Source organism: Triticum aestivum, chromosome 1A (assembly GCF_018294505.1).
Source record: "Triticum aestivum cultivar Chinese Spring chromosome 1A, IWGSC CS RefSeq v2.1, whole genome shotgun sequence".
NCBI classification, from domain to species: Eukaryota; Viridiplantae; Streptophyta; class Magnoliopsida; order Poales; family Poaceae; genus Triticum; species Triticum aestivum.
In genome coordinates, this window is record NC_057794.1 from 180,322,254 (window position 1) to 180,341,100 (window position 18,847).

Genomic DNA, 18,847 nt, shown 5'->3' on the forward strand with positions numbered 1-18,847 from the left:
GTTGGCTAGTTCGCCGGCTTGGTTATCGATCTCTTGTTTCTTGCCCTAAGCCGCCACCGGGTCATCCCCTTATATACACGGGTTGACGCCTGGTGGCTCACAGAGTCCCGGCTGGCTCATAAATCATGTCCGGCTCGGTGACTTCTTTTACATTCCTTTCCTTAAAAGTCTTCCCTTACATACGGCGGTTTACAATATTGGGCCTTAAGCCGCCTCTAGGCCTTTAGGCGTTCTATATGATTTAATAAACTATCGCCTTGAATGTCTACTTGGCTTCCTTTGTGACCCGCCATTGGGGCTGACCCGGCCCCTCCAGGGCGGGTCATAACTGATAGCTACATCCCAACATTAAGCCCCAGGTTGACTTTGAATTTTGTTCTTTGTCAATCTTCAATACTTAAACAAAATCCATCTTCTTATCCTCGCAGAGGTTTTTGTAACCCGCCATGACGTCATCTCTTGAAAATACGAAAAACTTTTATGACGTCATCTCACAACAGACCTTCATCTTTAATGCCTTCCGAGAATCGAGGCATCCATTTAGTTAGATAACCATTATTTGGGTCTTCCTCAATTTTCGTGCCCGCCTGTTGGCTTATCCCCTTATAAATAGGCACGCCCCGGTCTTTTCTTATTCCTCTCTCTTCTTCGTCTTCTTCGTCCCGCAACTCCACTTCAGCTCGAGCCCTGCCGCCGTTGCAGAGCATCTCGTCGTCGTCGACTTTGGCCGCTTCATCAACCAGAATCGGTTCAGAGAAAGGCGGCGATCTTTCGTGGAGGATCCGTGGCTGTAAGTATTCGCCCTCCATTCTTCAGATCTGCATTTAGAGCTTCTAGGTTTTCTTGCATGTTCTTCATAGTTCTTCGCGGTTCTTCGCAGTTCTTCCACTGCCGCCTCTTCCTGATCCAAAAAGAGATGTATGCTTATGTGGTAGTTGTTTTCTGCTTGCTCTTGACATTGGTAGATCCCTTTTCCCCAATCTAGGGCCTCATTAGGACTTATAAATTCATCCGCGCTAAGCTTTTAGGTCTAGAATTTTTTCCATTTTGAACAGCTATTTGATCTGGAATAATACCAAGCAATTTAGGAAACTTGTTTGTCCCAACACTTAGCTGAATCCACTTTCTCAAATATCTATAGTCATGGCGGCTTACTGTGCCGGCTTACTTTTCCTTATATGACATTAGCCCTTATTAAGCCGCCATTACACCCCTGTATCAACATCATTTACTTTCACCATTATCATTTAATTGAACCGGCATGTTGCCTTCTTTTCAGTTCGTTTTTGAACATCATGCCATCCAAAGCGCCGACTGTCTGCAACTGGGTTCCCTCAACCGTGACTGGGGACAATTTGAAGGAGTTCTTCTCCATAGGATTTTTGCCAGGAAAAAATGTCATGTCTTATCATGCACCTGACCCGGATGAAGAACGGCCCAATCCAAGATATGGTGAAGTCATTGTCTTTTCTACCGTGGCTTTTCACCGCCCGGCTCAAAGTTCTTCAAAGATGTCCTCCATTTTTTCAAACTCCACCCTCAAGATATTGGGCCCAATTCCATATCCAATATCTGCAACTTCCAAGTGCACTGTGAGGTGTACCTTCAGGAAGAGCCGGCCGTGGAACTCTTTAGAAAGTATTTTTATCTGAACCGGCAGAACGAGTGTGCCGGATTTCGGGTTCCGGCAGACCCTTAAGGTTCGAACTCTGGGGTGCGCAAAAAGATCTTTGCCCTACTGACTCGCGCTTCTATGGCTCGCAAGAAATCTAGGCTAGAAAGAAGAACACACACAGGACATGAGGTATATACTGGTTCGGGCCACCGATGTGGTGTAATACCCTACTCCAGTGTGTGGTGTAGTGGATCGCCTTAGGGGCTAATGATGAACAATACAGGGGAAGAACGGCCTCGCGAGAGGTGTTCTTGAGCTGGTGCAGTGTGTTCTACTTGGTCCGGACCTTTGTCTCTTTCTTTCTCTTCTCTCTTTCTTTCTCTCTGGACCTCTCTCTTCTTATTTTTTTCCTCCTTGGCCCTCTCTCTCCTTCTTTCTTTGGGGGCTAGTCCTATTTATAGAGGCCCTGGTCCTCTTCCCAAAAATGAGCGGGAAGGGCACCAACAATTGGCCATTTTGAAGGGGAACATCTAGTACAAGTTATCCTGGCCAAAGGTGGTCTTCGGCTGCCAAAAGCACTGGTGATGACGCCGTCTTGGGCTCCATGGTGACCTCCATCCCGCCGCTCTGCTGGTCTTGGTCTCATTGCACCGGAATGGTAACCTTTGCCTGATGCCTTGGCCTGTGCTTGCTCCCTTTGCACCGAAGGGGAAACAAGGACATTGCGCAGGCCGGAGCCTGCCTGGCGCCCGCCTAATCTCGATCTTCATGGCTTGCGTCATGGGCTCCTCGCGAGGCACCCCTGCCTTGATCTCTCCGCCTCCTCACGAGCCTATCTGATGAGGCTGCTCCTGAGGAAGCCTCCTGTCGTCCGCCCCGCAAGGCTTGGCCCCTTGCGAGGGTCTTGAGCTTGAGCGGATGAGGCTGGGCCGCACTAGGCCCCCACTCGAGCCACGCCGCAGGCCGCAGGCAGGCAAGTCTGGGTACCCCCGTTCCCGGAACGCTGACAGTAGCCCCCGGGCCCAAGGCGCGCCCGGGCTTGGCTTAGCAGAGAAGCTAAGGGGCAAGCGCGAAGCGCCGCGGGCCCCAATAGCCTGCGGCCTTGGGCGCCGCGTGGCGATTGATCGGACGTGGGCGTCTGCACTTCCCCATGACTCCTCGGCAACCGCTCGACTTGTCAAGTCCCTGCATGCAGAGAAATGGGTCATGATTACCTGCGATCGTGGTGGCCGGCTGTTGGCCTCCGGCTATAAGTACGGGGCCGCGTGAGCCTCATTAGCTTATCCCTTCCTGCTACTCCTTTCCTTCTCCTTCCTCGTCCTTGCTTCTCCTTACGCCAATGGCACCAATCCGTCGGTTTTCCGCAGAAGAGAAAGGAAAGGCCCCCCGAGAAGGTCCTGACCCTCTTCCGCCGAAGAAACGGCTAGTCCCCCGCCGCCGAGATAAGGGTGCTTGGCAGGAGGCGCTGAGGCCCTGGTATGAGCGGCCGCCGCCTGGGTTTCCACTGCCCTTGTACGCCGAATCGAGGGCCCTGGGGAAGAGGGTGTTGAGCGACACCGACGGTGCCTCCGCCGACGCCAGTGAGTCACGGCAGTGCACATAGTTCCTCCTGGAGTCCACGCTAAGGGCTCCTCCTGTGAGCTCGTGCTTCACGCTGCCATGCCCCCAAGCTCTTGGATCCGCCTTCCTCCCTCCTTCGCCTTCGGGATGCCGCCGAGCGGGTCGCTGCCGCTCTGGCTACAGCACGCCGACTGCAGCACCCTCGCGACCGGAGCGGAGGGCGCGGTCGTCGCTCCGGGCAAGGTCTATATGACCCGGGGCTGGGGTGAGATCGCCCGGGTCTGACGCACGGAGGGTGCCCTTGTAATTCATCTTGAATACGATGGTGCCTCCCTGATGTTCTTCAAGGTCTTCGATGTTGAAGGACGCCTGTTGGAGTGCTGCCCCAAGGAAAGCTGCAGGGGCATCGAACTGGCGAGGACCTGGCCTGCCCATCTGTAACACCCTCAATGCGGGTATATCTCCCACGTGTCGAAGCACGACTTAGAGGCATAACCGCATTGAAAGCAATGTCGCAAGTGAGGTAATCTTCACACAACCCATGTAATACATAAGGGAAAGAGATACATAGTTGGCTTACAACCGCCACTTCACACAATACATGAATAAAGCATTACATCATCCAAATACAATCAAGGCCCGACTATGGAGCCAAAATAAAAGAAGACTACCCCAAATGCTACACATATCCCCAATCGACCCCAACTAGGCTCCACTACTGATCAACTAGAATGAAACAACACAAAGGACAAGATCTTCATCGAGTTCCTCCTGAGCTTGGTTGCGTCATCTGCACGGACTCATCGGCACCTGCAAACTGGTTTTGGAAGTATCTGTGAGTCACGGGGACTCAACAATCTCACACCCTCGCGATCAAGACTATTTAAGCTTATGGGTAAGGGTAAAAGGTACGATGTGGAGCTGCAGCAAGCGACTAGCATATATGGTGGCTAACATACGCAAATGAGAGCGAGAAGAGAAGGCAAAGCACGAACGAAGAACTATGATCAAGAAGTGATCCTATAGCAACCTATGTCAAGCATAAATCCAACACCGTGTTCACTTCCCGGACTGCGCCGAGAAGAGACCATCACGGTTACCCACGCGGTTGATGCATTTTAATTAAGGTCAACTTCAGGTCTTCTACAACCGGATGTTAACAAATTCCCATCTGCCCATAACCGCGGGCACGTCTTTCGAAAGTTCAAATCCCTGCAGGGGTGTCCCAACTTAGCCCATGACAAGCTCTCACGGTCAACGAAGGATATTCCTTCTAGCGGGAAGACCCGATCAGACTCGGAATCCCGGTTACAAGACATTTCGACAATGGTAAAACAAAACCAGCAACACCGCCCGAATGTGCCGACAAATCCTGATAGGAGCTGCACATATCTCTTTCTCAGGGCACACTCAGATTGTCTTAGGTACGGGTAGGCCAGCCCAGAGTTGCCCCTGGTGGCCACCGGCAGCTGACAGGTTGGACCAACACTCAGAGGAGCACTGGCCCGGGGGGGTTAAAATAATGATGACCCTTGAGTCTGCAGAACCTAGGGGAAAGAAAAGGCTAGGTGGCAAATGGTAAAACCAATGTTGGGCATTGCTGGAGGAGTTTTACTCAAGGCGAACTGTCAAGGGGTTCCCATTATTACCCAACCGCGTAAGGAACGCAAAATCCAGGAACATAACACCGATATGACGGAAACTAGGGCGGCAAGAGTGGAACAAAACACCAGGCATAAGGCCAAGCCTTCCACCCTTTACCAAATATATATATGCATTAATTAAATAAGATATATTGTGATATCACAACAAGTAAACATGTTCCAACAAGGAACAACATCTCCATGTTCCAATAAGGAACAAACTTCAATCTTCACCTGCAGCTAACAACGCTATAAGAGGGGCTGAGCAAAGCGGTGACATAGCCAAACAACGGTTTGCTAGGACGAGGTGGGTTAGAGGCTTGGTTCAACAATATGGGAGGCATGATAAGCAAGTGGTAGGTATCACAGCATAGGCATAGCAAAAGAGCGAGCAACTAGCAAGCAAAGATAGAAGTGATTTCGAGGGTATGGTCATCTTGCCTGAGATCCCGCAAGGAAGAAGAACGAGTCCATGAAGAAGACAAACGGACGTAGATGAATGGATCCTCACAAACGCGACGTTAACGGAACCAACCCGAAGAAGCAAACACCGGAAAATAAAGCACACAACATAGTAAACAACCAACACATGAACATGGTATGATATGCGGGATGCGGTATGTGATGCATATGCATGATTTGACAAGGAATGATTGAACCTGGCCTCAACTTGGAATTCCAAGAGTGCCACTAGAAAGGTTAGGTGATTTCGGGTGAAATCGATATAAAGAACACCGGAATCGGATGCACGGCTTGGAAATGGCAAGTAATTCAAATATGGCACCGGTCTGCGATAAACAGCAAGTAGCCATCTAAATGCAGCAAGATAAACATGCTACAACACTCAAACATGACAACAAAATACATGGAAGGGGTCCACTCATGATGCTTAACAAAAGATGAACACTGAGCTACGGCCAATTCATCCATTAACAGGTTCAAACAAGCATGGCAAAAACGCAAACGATAAATAGGTTTCAGACTTAGTGAAATTAACACAATTCTAGAATTTCAGATCAGGTAGCACACTTTGAATCATGAGAACTAGATGTTACAGGAACTTAACATGGCAAAGCAAGGCAGGGCATGAAGCTACTCAAAGATCTTAACAAAAGTCCCTTAGTGACCTTGAGCCAAAAGGGATCAAAAAATACAATTGCAAGCATGTGAACATGGCAAAAACATAATGAGAACATGGCAAATCTGTTAACAAATAGGCATGATTACGAGCTCGATGCACTCACTACAGAGCAAGGCATGACAATCTAAGCATACACCCATCAAGAATACACATTATATAAACTAGGCATGTCAAGAACAATAACATAGCATGCACGGATCAACTACAACATCCTTGGCAAAATCGCTAACAAGTAGACAATCTGCCAGGGTTCACGAAATAGGAAAAGTAGAGCTCGATTGACTCAAGTTAGGGTGCTCCATAAATGCAAACAAATACATGTATGGATAGAGCACCACAATATTAACAAATAATCCTTACTGATCATCCTCAAAAGAGGCACGGATCACTAGGAAACAACATGGACATATGGCATATTGATAAAAACAGATCAAGGACTTAGTGGAATTGCTAAGACCCTGAAATCAGCATTAACAAATGCACCACTTTGCAAGCTTGTGCAAGTCACCACACACATCACAAAAATACATGGATGGCACCTCTCTAAAGATGGCAAAGCATATAACAAAACACATGTAGAGCTCAGGAGCATATCATGCACACATTGATCATGGCAAAAATGACAAATAGCTATTTGGTGCAGCAGATCTACCAATTAACTCAAATAGCTCTCTTCCAACATCATTTCTAGCATCAAGATGAGCTCAAATGAAAATGATGCAATGAGATGAAATGATGTACTCTCTGAGACGAACATTTTGATATGCTACACGCCCAAAACGGATCTACGGATGCAAAGTTACGATGTGATGAACATAAGCATTTGAAACATGGAAAACTCGGGGACTTAGTAGAAATTACCACTCCGAGAACAGATCTAGGGTTTCGACCCGGGTGCATGCAGATCGAGGCGGGGTCGGGCCTGTTCATCGGAGAAGAGGCCGAGGTCGCCGGAGGAAGAGGGAGTTGGCCGGACGGCGGCGTACCCGGCGGAGGCTCCGGCCGCGGAGGCGGTGGGGCCGGCGAGTCGGCGGTGAGAGGCGCGACGGGGCTGCTTCGGGCGCGGGCGGCGCTCGGGGGAAGAAGGAGTCGGGCGCGGGCGGCGGAGGAACGGGCCGGGAGGGCCGGATCTGGGCCCGTCGGGCCTCGCCGGCGTGCGGGTCGGCGGCAGTGACGTGGCGGCGCGGGAGTGGCTCAGGCGGCGGGGCGGACGCGTCCGGTCCGTTCTGGACGTGTCCGGTGGCGCGGGGAAGAAGAGGCTAGGGTTTGGACCCGAAAATTCGGAGGAGTGCACCTATTTAAAGATAGAGGGAGCTGGGAGAGTCCAAATGAGGTGCGGTTTTCGGCCACGCGATCGTGATCGAACGACCGAGAGGATGGAAGGGGTTTAACTGGGTTTTGGGCCACTTTGGAAGGGTGTTGGGCTGCAACACACACAAGGCCTTCTCAGTCCCTCGGTTAACCGTTCGAGTATCAAACAAAGTCCAAATGGTACGAAACTTGACAGGCGGTCTACCGGTAGTAAACCAAGGCCGCATGACAAGTCTCGGTCCAATCCAGAAATGTTTAACCCCCACACACGAAAGAAATGTAGAAAGGACCACCAGAGGAGATAGGAGTGCCGGAATGCAAAACAGACAATGGGAAAAATGTTCGGATGCATGAGACGAACACGTATGAAAATGCAATGCCCATGATGACATGATATGAGATGCATGACACGCAAGCAATGACAAGGCAACGACAGCGAATAAGCGGAGGACACCTGGCACATCGGTCTCGGGGCGTTACACCATCGGCCTTCCAGCAGCTCTTCAGGCGGCAGCGGAGGAGCTGGGGAATCTAGCAGCTCCCCCGAGCCTCTCGTGACTCTGAAGACGAGCGACGACAGCTACGAGCCTCCGAGCTCGCGCCGTGCTCGGAGTAGGGCAACTGCATCAGGCCACTGACACCACTGATCTGGGTGGGTTGGTGCCGGCACCGGGCAGTCCACGTTGATGATGGCGTCGCTTGCGGAGGCGCGGGCAATTAGCATTCCTGAGGATTAGCACCTCTTGTTCCTTGCGAGGAATCGAGGCAACACCCCGCGGGGGTATGTAAGGCGCCCGCCATGTCTTTTGTGAACATTATATCCCTAATATGAAATGATGCGAGATGCTTGTCCTGTCCCGGCTCGGCTCCCCCTTTCTATCCTCGCGAGGACTTAGCGCTCTATGCTGACAGGTCCCAGTCCCCAGGCAGGCTTCAGCCGTTGCTGGTATGCTAGGTCGCGATGCCGTGTTCAAGGCCAGGAGGTGAGCGGCCCGAGGTCCGGTAAGAGACCCCGAGTTGCGATGCTCGAGAGGTCCCCTTTAGCGCTCGAGCAGCCCTCGCTGGGCGAGAAAGGAAGGCAACATCGCTGTGACAGAGCTGCACTAGGCGAGGGTTTGGTGCTGCGTTGGTCCAACTCCTGTAAGGGCGTGACTTATCTTTTGAGTTTGGGGTAGTCCTTCGACGGGGCACCCGGCCCGAGCGGCGGTAGATGAGGTGTTGCTGGGTTAGGTCCTCGTGGGCTTCTTCCCACTTCCCCACATTTTCCTTAATGCTCTACTTCCTCAGGTCCCGGCCCTCGAGCAAGCTCAGCCGCCACTGGTATGACAGGTCGCGATGCCGTGGGTCAAGGCCAGGGGGTGAGGGCTGGAGAGCCAGTAGGAGCCCATGAGTCACGATGCTCAGGCAACCCCCTTTTAACATGCAAGCGGTCCGTGCCGGAGAGAGGGAGAGATAGCCCGCGACGTCCCCAATGTTGCTCCTGGAGTGGGTCCTGCATACCAATCACAAGGAGAGACAAGACCTGTCGCTACGGTTGCCAGCCAACCATTGGTCGCTCCGAGGGAGTGATTGGGGCACTGAGGGCCTGGTGAGGTGGTGCCTTGCGGGGCTGCCGCGGCCAGAGCTCGACCACTCAGATTTATCGGCATTGCAGGGGCGGACCCGTACGCAGATGTCGTGCCAGAGCAAACGGCTCCATGGGTAGGTGTCAATCGAATAGGCGATTAGGTCAGGTATGTTAAGTACGAAGGAGCAGATTCATTTCAAGTAGATGCGGGAAAAGCAAACGCTGCTGGGCCAGGCCCGAGTAGTTTGGGGATGATGTAGCCCGAGGGGCACCCCCAACAAGGTAAGTAAAGTGCGTAAGTAAAATGGATACATGCCGCAGGGACGGACCCACGCGACCTGGGAACGACGCGGCCATGTGGGCTCTCCTAGCTAAAAATGGAACTTGAAATATGTCACGTGATGCCGTTGAAGATGAAGTGATGCCGCAGAAGTGGGCGACACACGGTGAAGACGTCGACCCTCACGAGACCCCAGCCCGAGGAGCCTCGGGAGGCTCCTGGGGCACGGGTAGGTCTTCGAGGGCCATCTCCATCTCCGCCAGGACCGCACAATGCCTGACCTCCTGAGCCTCCAGAATGCTCCTCAGCAGGCGCTGATGAGCGGCGACCGCGTTCGGCAGGCCGAAAGGCATGCAAACGTAGCTGTGAGGTGGACCCTCGCAACGCCCCACATGCGAAGGCCAGAGGCGCTCCTGAGACGCGGCTCGGTTGAGCCCTGGCACATCGATGTAGACGCGCAGCCCACCATCCTCGCCTGGATGTGGGGCCACAGCGGGCAAGTGGTGGCTGCCGCGCATGACTCTCGATTCCTGTAGCTCCTGGGTGTTTCCTGCGATGAATGCCTGAGGGTTTGGTCTTCCTTGCCTCGTACCTTCCTGAGGGAAACGTGCCTGGAAGCACCCCTCCAAGTGGTGCCCGAGCACCTCCCTCGTGACCTTGGCAAAGTCGGTGGCTCTCCAAGAAAGAGCCCCCGAGCCCTGCTTGAGGAGGGCGCCGGGCGCGCTTTCCTATGCGATATAGGGTGGCGCTCCCTGAACGGGCGTGAATCCTGACGCAACGCCTCCGGAGGCACCTGCCTCCTTATGGCTTGGGCCAGGCAAAGCCTTCTTCTTCTTAAGGGTCGCCTCGGGAAGTCTTCTGCTCCTGTGATCTGGGTCTTCGATTGCTGCGGCTTGGAACACACGCTCAAGTGAACATACCGCGTCCCTTTCCTCATAGGGTACGGTGATGACTCCACCGCTTCCTGGCATCTTGAGGACATTGTAGCCATGGTGAATCAGTGCCATGAACTTGGCTAGGGCTGGGTACCCGAGGATGGCGTTGTATGGCAGGCGAATGTGGGCGACGTCGAAGTCAATGATCTCGGTGCGGTAGTTATTGCGCTGCCTGAAGGTGACTGGTAGGCAAACTTGCCCTATCGGAACGGTGGAACCATCAGTGACTCCTGAGAAAGGCCTGGTCGGCTGGAGCTGATCATACGACACTCGGAGATTGTCGAACGTCTCGACGGACAGGACGTTGAGTCCTGCTCCGCCATCCACGAGGGTCCTGGTGACCTGCACATTACTGATGACTAGGGAGCAAAGCATCGGGAGAACTCTGGCCCTTGCCGCGCACATGAGCTGATCCACTGAGCTAAACGTGATGGCGCATGCAGACCACCTGAGAGGGCGCGTGGCCTCAAGCTTGGGGAGGACTGCATTCACCTCGCGAGCAAACTGCATGAAGATGCGCTGTGATGCTAGGGCCTGGGCGCCACCCAAGATGCAAGTGATTGCGCACGGCTCCTGGAAGCCCCCAACCCCTCGTCTTGATGTTGGTCTTCGTTTCTTCTTGGTGGTGGCGGTAGAGGAGGGAGGCCTGCGTTGCCGTGCGGGCGATCCTCACGAGGCTGATCCCTCCAGCCTCCCTCGTGAGGCTGGTCCTGCCAGCGATCCTCGCGAGGTCGGTCACGCCACCCTTGTCGAGGGCCACGGTCTTCCTATCGTCCTCCACCTCTTCCTCCTCCTCGGCCATAGCCCCTGTCGTTGTGCTCGGGGCGTCGGCCGATATGCCCATCTCGCACGACCCTAAGCTCTTGGCATTCGTTGGTGTTGTGGGTGTGGAGGTTGTGGTACACGCAGTATCGGCTGCCCTTGGACGACTTAGGCTGACCCCTGCCTCGCTTGGTGTGTGGCTCCGCTGCGAGCACGACAGCTCCCTTACGCTTCACGTCCTTGGCCTTGGGATTTTTCTCTTCTGGGTCGGCAACCGGGAGCTCGAGGAGGGAGAGGCGTCCTTCCTCAGCCCTGGCGCACTTGGTCGCCAAGTTGAACAGCTCCAGGGATGTGCACAGGTCTTCATGGATTGCCAGCTCCTCCTTCATCTTGATGTCGCGCACGCCGTCAGAGAAGGCTGAGATAATGGCTTCCTAAGTCACCCTGGGGATCCTGAGGCGAGAGTTGTTAAAGCGCTGGATGTATTTCTGCAGGGTTTCTCCTAGCTATTGCTTGATGCGGCGCAGGTCGCTTATGGCCGGGGGCCGGTCGCGAGTGCCCTGGAAGTTGGCGATGAAGTGAGTGCGCATCTCGTCCCAGGAGGAAATTGTGTTGGGAGCCAGGTTCAGGAGCCAGGTGCGGGCGCCGTCCTTGAGCGCCATGCGAAACCAGTTCGCCATGACCTTTTCGTCTCCGTTAGCGGCTTCGATGCCCAGCTCGTAGAGCTGCAGGAATTCCGCGGGGTCCGCCGTGCCATCATAGCAAGGGGGAAGATCAGGCTTGAACTTGCCTGGCCATGTGACGCCGCGTAGCTTGGGGCTAAAGGCGCGGCAGCCTGCTGTGGCCACTGGCGCCCTTTGCTGGTGCTGGGCCTGCTCCTGGTGATTACCACGCGCCGCCACTTGGAGCAGCGCGGGGTCTCGGCGTGGATGCGTAGGGACGCGATCTTGGCGCGCCGGTGCTGGGAGTGCGAGAGCACCTTCTTGGGGACGAGGGATGTCTTGGCAGCTCCCTTCTTGCCGCGCAGGCGCCGGATGTGGAGGGTCTCGCCCTAGGGCTGCGCGCCTTGGAGCGGGGGCGCCTTCTTGGGGAGGAGGTGGCGGAGGCGCCTCCTGATCCTCACCCCCTGCATGGAATGGAGGGCGAGGCAGCGAGAGGGATGGCAAAGGAGAGCCCCCTATGGTGCTGACAAGCTCGGTGATGTGGGCGAGCCAGTCCTCGTAGAGGTCGTCGACGGGGTGGTAGTGCAGGAGCTCTCTTGCCAGGAGCAGCACGGCATGCGCGTCCGTGGGGGCGCGACGGGCGTCGGACGACGAACTGGCTGGAGTCGGTGACGGGTTTGTGGTGCGGCCCTCCCGCCGCACCGAAGGATGCTGGGACGAGGCCTGATGCTCGTTCCCCATCGGGCCGGTGGCGATGTTCGCGGCAGGCGACGGGGAACGACGAGGGCGTCCGCCGACGGGCGCCGTCTGGGTGACGCGGGTGGCAAGAGCAGCCAGGCGCTCGGCGCGAGCCCAACGAGCGTCAGCCATGGAAACGACGGAAGATCACACGTGAACAGCGGAAGAAAGATTCCGGCGCACCCCTACCTGGCGCGCCAAATGTCGGATTTCGGGTTCCGGCAGACCCTTAAGGTTCGAACTCTGGGGTGCGCACGGAGATCTTTCCCCTACCGACTCGCACTTCTATGGCTCGCAAGAAATCTAGGCTAGAAAGAAGAACACACAAGGGACACGAGGTTTATACTAGTTCGGGCCACCGATGTGGTGTAATACCCTACTCCAGTGTGTGTTGTAGTGGATTGCCTCAGGGGCTGATGATGAACAATACAGGGGAAGAACGGCCTCGCGAGAGGTGTTCTTGAGCTGGTGCAGTGTGTTCTACTTGGTCCGGACCTTTCTCTCTTTCTTTCTCTTCTCTCTTTCTTTCTCTCTGGACCTCTCTCTTCTTCTTTCTCCCTCCTTCACTACAGGAATCCAGTACTTTGCCGTCTGCCATGGCGGACGGCAAAGGCAAGGACGGCTGACGGCAAAGCACTTTGCCGTCCGCGGCGGACGGCAAACAGTGACGGCAAAGATAGGGTTGGCAAACAGGTCCTTTGCCGTCTGCTTTTTATGGCGGACGGGAAAGAGCCCTTTGCCTACAGCGGCTGACGGCAAAGAGGGGGACGGCAGACTGTTGCACGTCCGCCAACGTTACTCCGTTACGTGGCTAAAGTCGGCCTTTGTCGCCCGCCAGCGGATGGCAAATTTGAGCGCCTCTTTGCCGTCCGCTAGACGATGTCAGCTATACGTCAGCGCCCGCTCTTTTTTGCCGTCCGCCCGATGGACGGCAAAGGCAAAGTTTTTGCCATCAGCTTGGCTTTGTCGTCCACCACGGTAGGCAAATTGGCCAAATGGTCCATCCCCAGGAAGCACAGGTGGGCGCCACGTGCCCCCTTTGCCGTCTGCCACCGACGGTAAAGTGGTCTTTGCCATCTGCCGCGGACGGCAAAGAGCCTGCACTGCCTCTTTTTTGTTCTGTTTTTCTTATATCCAACAATTATCACAACAAATATTTCATAGCACATATATATCCATCACATAAATATCCAACACATATATATCCAACATAATAAATATCCAGCACACATATATCCATCCATACATACATAGTAGGTTGCACATAGTTCCATCGATCCATACATATTACAATATGCAAAGTTTCATCATAGCAAGCGAGCAGAATACAAGAAGTGCATCAAAGGAAAAAACAGGAAAAAGCAAGCAATCCATCATAGGAAGTTGGCTTCCGTGAAGTGAATGAAACCTGCAAAATGACAAATAAGAAAGTTAGAAAAAGAAGACTAGAAGAAAAAGAATAGAAGAAGAAGACTAGAAAAAGTATATGCCATATATTAGCTAACTTAGGTGAAATGTATTGTTTATGAGCTAACCTAGGTGAAATGGGTAGTTTATGAGCTATCCTAGGTGAAATGGATCATTTTGGAGCTAAGTTAGGCGAAATGGGTCGTTTATGAGCAAACCTAGGTGAAATGGGTCGTTTATGAGCAAACCTAGGTGAAATGAGTCGTTTATGAGCAAACCTAGGTGAAATGGGTCGTTTATGAGCTAAGTTAGGTGAAATGAGTTGTTTATGATTAAACCTAGGTGAAATGGGTCGTTTATGAGCTAACCTAGGTGAAATAGGTTGTTTATAAGCTAACCTAGGTGAAATGGGTCATTTATGAGCTAACCTAGGTCAAATGGGTCGTTTATGAGGTAACCTAGGTGAAATGGGTCGTTTATGAGCTAACCTAGGTGAAATTGATCATTTTGGAGCTAACTTAGTTGAAATGGGTGGTTTATGAGCTAACTAAGGTGAAATGCCAGGTGTTTGAGCTAGCTAAGGTAAAATGGATTGTTTTTGAGCTAACTTAGGTGAAATGGGTCATTTTGCAGCTAACCTAGGTGAAATGGGTCATTTTGGAGCTAACCTAGGTGAAATGGGTCATTTTAAAGCTAACGTAGGTAAAATGGATCATTTAGGAGCTAATCTACGTAAAATGGGTCATTTTAGAGTTAACTTGGATAAACTGGATCACTTGTAAGCTAACTAAGGTAAAATGAGTCATTTTAGAGCTAACTTAGGTAGAATGGATGGTTTATGAGGTCAGTAAGCTTATTAAGTCATTTTGGAGGAAAATAAGCTAACTCTAGGTCATTATGGTAAGCATATTGGAGCAAATAAAGCTAAGTCTAGGTCTTTATGCATTTGTTAAGCAAAACACTAGAGAAACTTACCGTGATCACGGAGGTGTAGGAGCGGGCTGGCTCGCGCCGGTAGTTGGAGAAGGAGCGGGCTGGCTCGCGCCGATAGCTGGAGAAGGATCGTGCGATGCATTTCTGGAGTTAAGCTGCACCAAAGATCATTTCCAATGTCTCGTTAGCATTATGACACTCAAATTTTAAGACTAGCAAGTAATGTCCATTCAAATTAAACTCACCATGCTCCCAGGAGCAATCACTGGCATCGGCAGAGCGGTCTGACCGGACTTCTCGCACACAGACTGCACATTTGGTTTTCACAACAGAGTCATACTAGTTAGTAATGAGACTCAAATGTTAAGACTAGCAAGTAATCTGCAGAAGAAACTTACCACAAGGAGCTCGTACATGGCCCTTGCCTGCATGTCATTTCGTGCCCTCTCCTGCTCCAACATCTTTGTCGTCTTCTCCTCCAACTCCCGCTGCCTCTCCGCCGCCTCCGCCAGAAGTTTCTCCGTTCTATCTCTCTCACTCTGTATAGCAGCCCGCAACACCACTCACATGACCATTTTTAATCATTGATGGAAGCGCACACAATGTAATGGAGAAAGATAGCTGAGTACATATAACTAACCTTGAAGGCGAGTTGGACTGGCTGTTCACGAGGCCTTATCTCAGGAGCGGAGCTCGACTGGCGCGCCTTGATCTCTGGGAGAGTGCTAGGACAACGGATAAGTCCATCTCCCATGGCTATGGAGCCATGGGACCTCCCGCCACCAAATATCATCAGCAGCTCTGTATCAATGGGACCCTGGCTCGGGTTAAAGTCCTCCCCTTTCCTCGCCTTCCCCTGTCTCTATATTGCACGAGCTTGTCGTGGGTGGAGATGTTGGTGAAGTTCTTTGGATCATCGAGGTCAGACGCAGAGAATACCTTGACTTTCTTGTAAGGGCCAGTGTGGGCCATGGCATACAGGTCGTACACCTCTGGCACCTTATCCGCCTTATTGTAGCGTGCCTGAAAGAGAGAAACAAAGTAAATTAGTAATTAAAGGGCTAAAGCTAGCATGAGGAATGAATTGCATGAATCATGAAGCAAACCACATACCCAGTTCCGCCCGTACTGAAATAAGTTGGAGCTGCCTTGGTGGTGTGGCACACCTTCCATTTGGGCACGTTTGTCCTTGGCCTCTTTGTGGGTGGCCAGCCATTCTTTTGAGCACCACGCATTGACCAACACCTCCCAACAATCCATCCGATCCGCACACCATCTCGGAGGGGCCTAAGTTAGCAAATAGAAACTTGAGCGCTATGGCTATGAATTACTAAATGAAGTAAGTAAGTACAAGGCCTTAAGAATTACCTTCATGTACTTCTCCTTACTCAAGAACTTATCGCGGCACTCCTGCTTGGGCTTCTTGATACCACGCCCGGCGTAGTAGTCTCGAACAGCCTGCACCCGAACCTCATGCCGTAAGTTCTAAAGTATGCGCTTGCACTCCTTGTGGATAACATGATCCGCCTCCTCCTCGTATCCCTCCTCACACCTGTAGAATGTCTGTAATCAAATGAGACAATATTGATTAGTACAATTAATAACTAGCTAGTTGAAGATTTTTAATTGTGTAAAGGAGCAATTACCCAGAACTTTCTGATCATGACGTCTTCCCTCGTCTTGCACAAGACACTGTCGATAATCTCACCCGGCGGGGCCGGGGTAGCCAAGTAGTGCTCCCAAGTCAATCCAACCTCTGGAAGCCGACCCTCACCAGGCAACGTGACAAACCCCGGGAAGTTTTGCCGAATCAGAACTCCAAGGACGGAGTTGGGCCAGTGGACACTTTCATGGTGGTCCCAACCCCTGCAGCATGACAAGGCCAACACACCTCCTGTGGGCAAAGGAGGTCTTTGAAGTAAGGCAGATCCCATAAGCATGTTTTGTGAGTCCACGCGTGATTAGTATTATACCCCTTGAAGTACCCTGGACGTTGTGGATCTGGCTCAAGAGCATTTAACTAATCCAGGGTCTGTTGGCCTGTCAATGCAGGTGGTGCAGAGTTTTTGACAACTCTACCCCTGATGAAGTTCTTCTTGTCTTTCCTGAACTTATGGCGAGGATCCAGGAACTGTCTATGCATGTCGAAGCAAGAAAACTTGCGACCGGCCTGAAGCCAACGAAACTCAAGAGCTCCCTTGCATGTGGGGCACGGGAACCTTCCATGCACACACCAGCCAACAAATAGCGCATACGCCGGCAAGTCATGCGTCGAGTACATGTACCAGACACGCATTATGAAGTTCTGTTTGCTAAAGGCATCGTATGTCTTGAACCCATTATCCCAGGCTTCTTGCAATTCGTCCTTAAGCGGCTGCATGTACACACTCATATTTTTCCTCGGATAGTTGGGTCCTGGAATTATCAACGTCAGGAAAATGTTCTTTCTTTGCATAATCTGTCCGGGGGGAGATTGAGTGGAAAGACAAATACGGGCCAACAACTGTATTGGGCTGCCGTCATACCAAACACACTGAACCCATCCGTGTTGTTGCCGACTCGAGGATGCCTTGGATCTGCCGCTTTGTCAGCATGTAATTCATCAAACTTTTTCCACGCAACACCATCTGATGTGTGTACCATCATCAGATTCCCATCTGCATTTAGTTCGGTTCTTTTGCCTGTTTTGTGCCATGTCATCTGTCTGGCCGTCTCTTCGACCATGAAAAGACATTGAAGTCTTGGTATGATTGGCATATACCGAAGAACACTAACGGGGATTTTGGTCTGTGTCTTCTCACCCATACCGTTTTCTACCACAATATACCTGGAAGACTTGCAAATGGGACAATAGTTCAAGTCCGCATAGTCAAGCCTAAATAAGGCACATCCTTTCTCACAGGCATGTATCTTCTCATAGGGCATCTTCAATGCACGGAGGATTTTGTCCGACTGGTACAGGTTTGCAGGCATTACATGGCCTTTGGGTAGAAAGCGTCCAAATACTGTCATAATTGCGTCATAGCATTCTCTGCCCAAGTTGAACTGAGCCTTCAGAGCCATTACTTGTGAGATGGAATCCAACTGACAAAGCTCAGTGTGCTCATGGAGCGGACGTTTTGAAGACTCCAACATTTCATTGAAGGCCTTTGCAGATTCCTCCATCTCCTCGTCCGAATCCTGAGCATCATCATAGTCTTGCACCATGTTTTCCATCCCGGTACCATGCTCGTCGGTGCGACGACGATCCACCTCAGCTCGGTCACGTTGCGCAGACTCACCATGAAATGTCCACACCGTATAATCGGGCGTAAAACCACTCTTCTGCAGGTGTTTTCCCATTTCAGCCTCTGTCTTCTTTTCCCAATTGCCGCACCAGAAACAGGGGCACCAGGTTTTCTTTTGGCCATTTGCAAATGCGGCTTGCACAAACCCCTTGGTTTTTGTGAACCATTCAGCGCTCCATTTGTTCTGACCAGTGTGACCGGTATACATCCACACACGGTCACTCATCTTGATTTTCAGAGCTACTGGACACACAACAATTATATATGTAATTCACCATGTATATATTCATCAGTTGATCTACTTTGTCAATTTTATTACGTCCATGCAACCTACACTCTAATAGGTAATGATAGGTCCTAATCCCACCTGTGTATGTGTAGATTGGGTTCATTTTCCCATGCTATGCTCCGGATCCGACGCAAAATTCCGGCAGCACCTCCCCGCTGTTCTCCTGATACACGTCTCTGCAATAAACAGAGAGGATGTGTACCCGGAGAACAACAGGGGAGGCACTGACGAAATTTATGCGTCGGATCCGGAGCAAAGCATATGGGAAAACAAACCCAATCTACACATACTCGGGCTGTCCATGGATACCGTTGGACAATTCGAAAGAATCAAGGTTATAAATATGCAAATGCATGCATATTTATAACTATGACGCTTTCGAACGGGAGACACATATTGGTTACGCATACTGATGATTCAAGACACATATATAGCTAGCTATCAAGTTTCATCGGAGGACTTGTCATTTGTGCTCACCCACGAACGAAGGGGCAGAGCTCGTCAAACGCACGGCGAGGTCGTCGAACACCAAACCTCGCAGCGATGAAATAACTGCACATTTAAAACTACACGATCAACATAATTATATATGATGTTTTTCATAACAAAATCGAAAAATATATGACCTAACTAATAATTCACAAATATATGAACCCGTCGGCCTCTGGAAGGCCAAAGAACACCTTTTCGGGAGGTGTTGGGGGTCGGGGTGTCCTG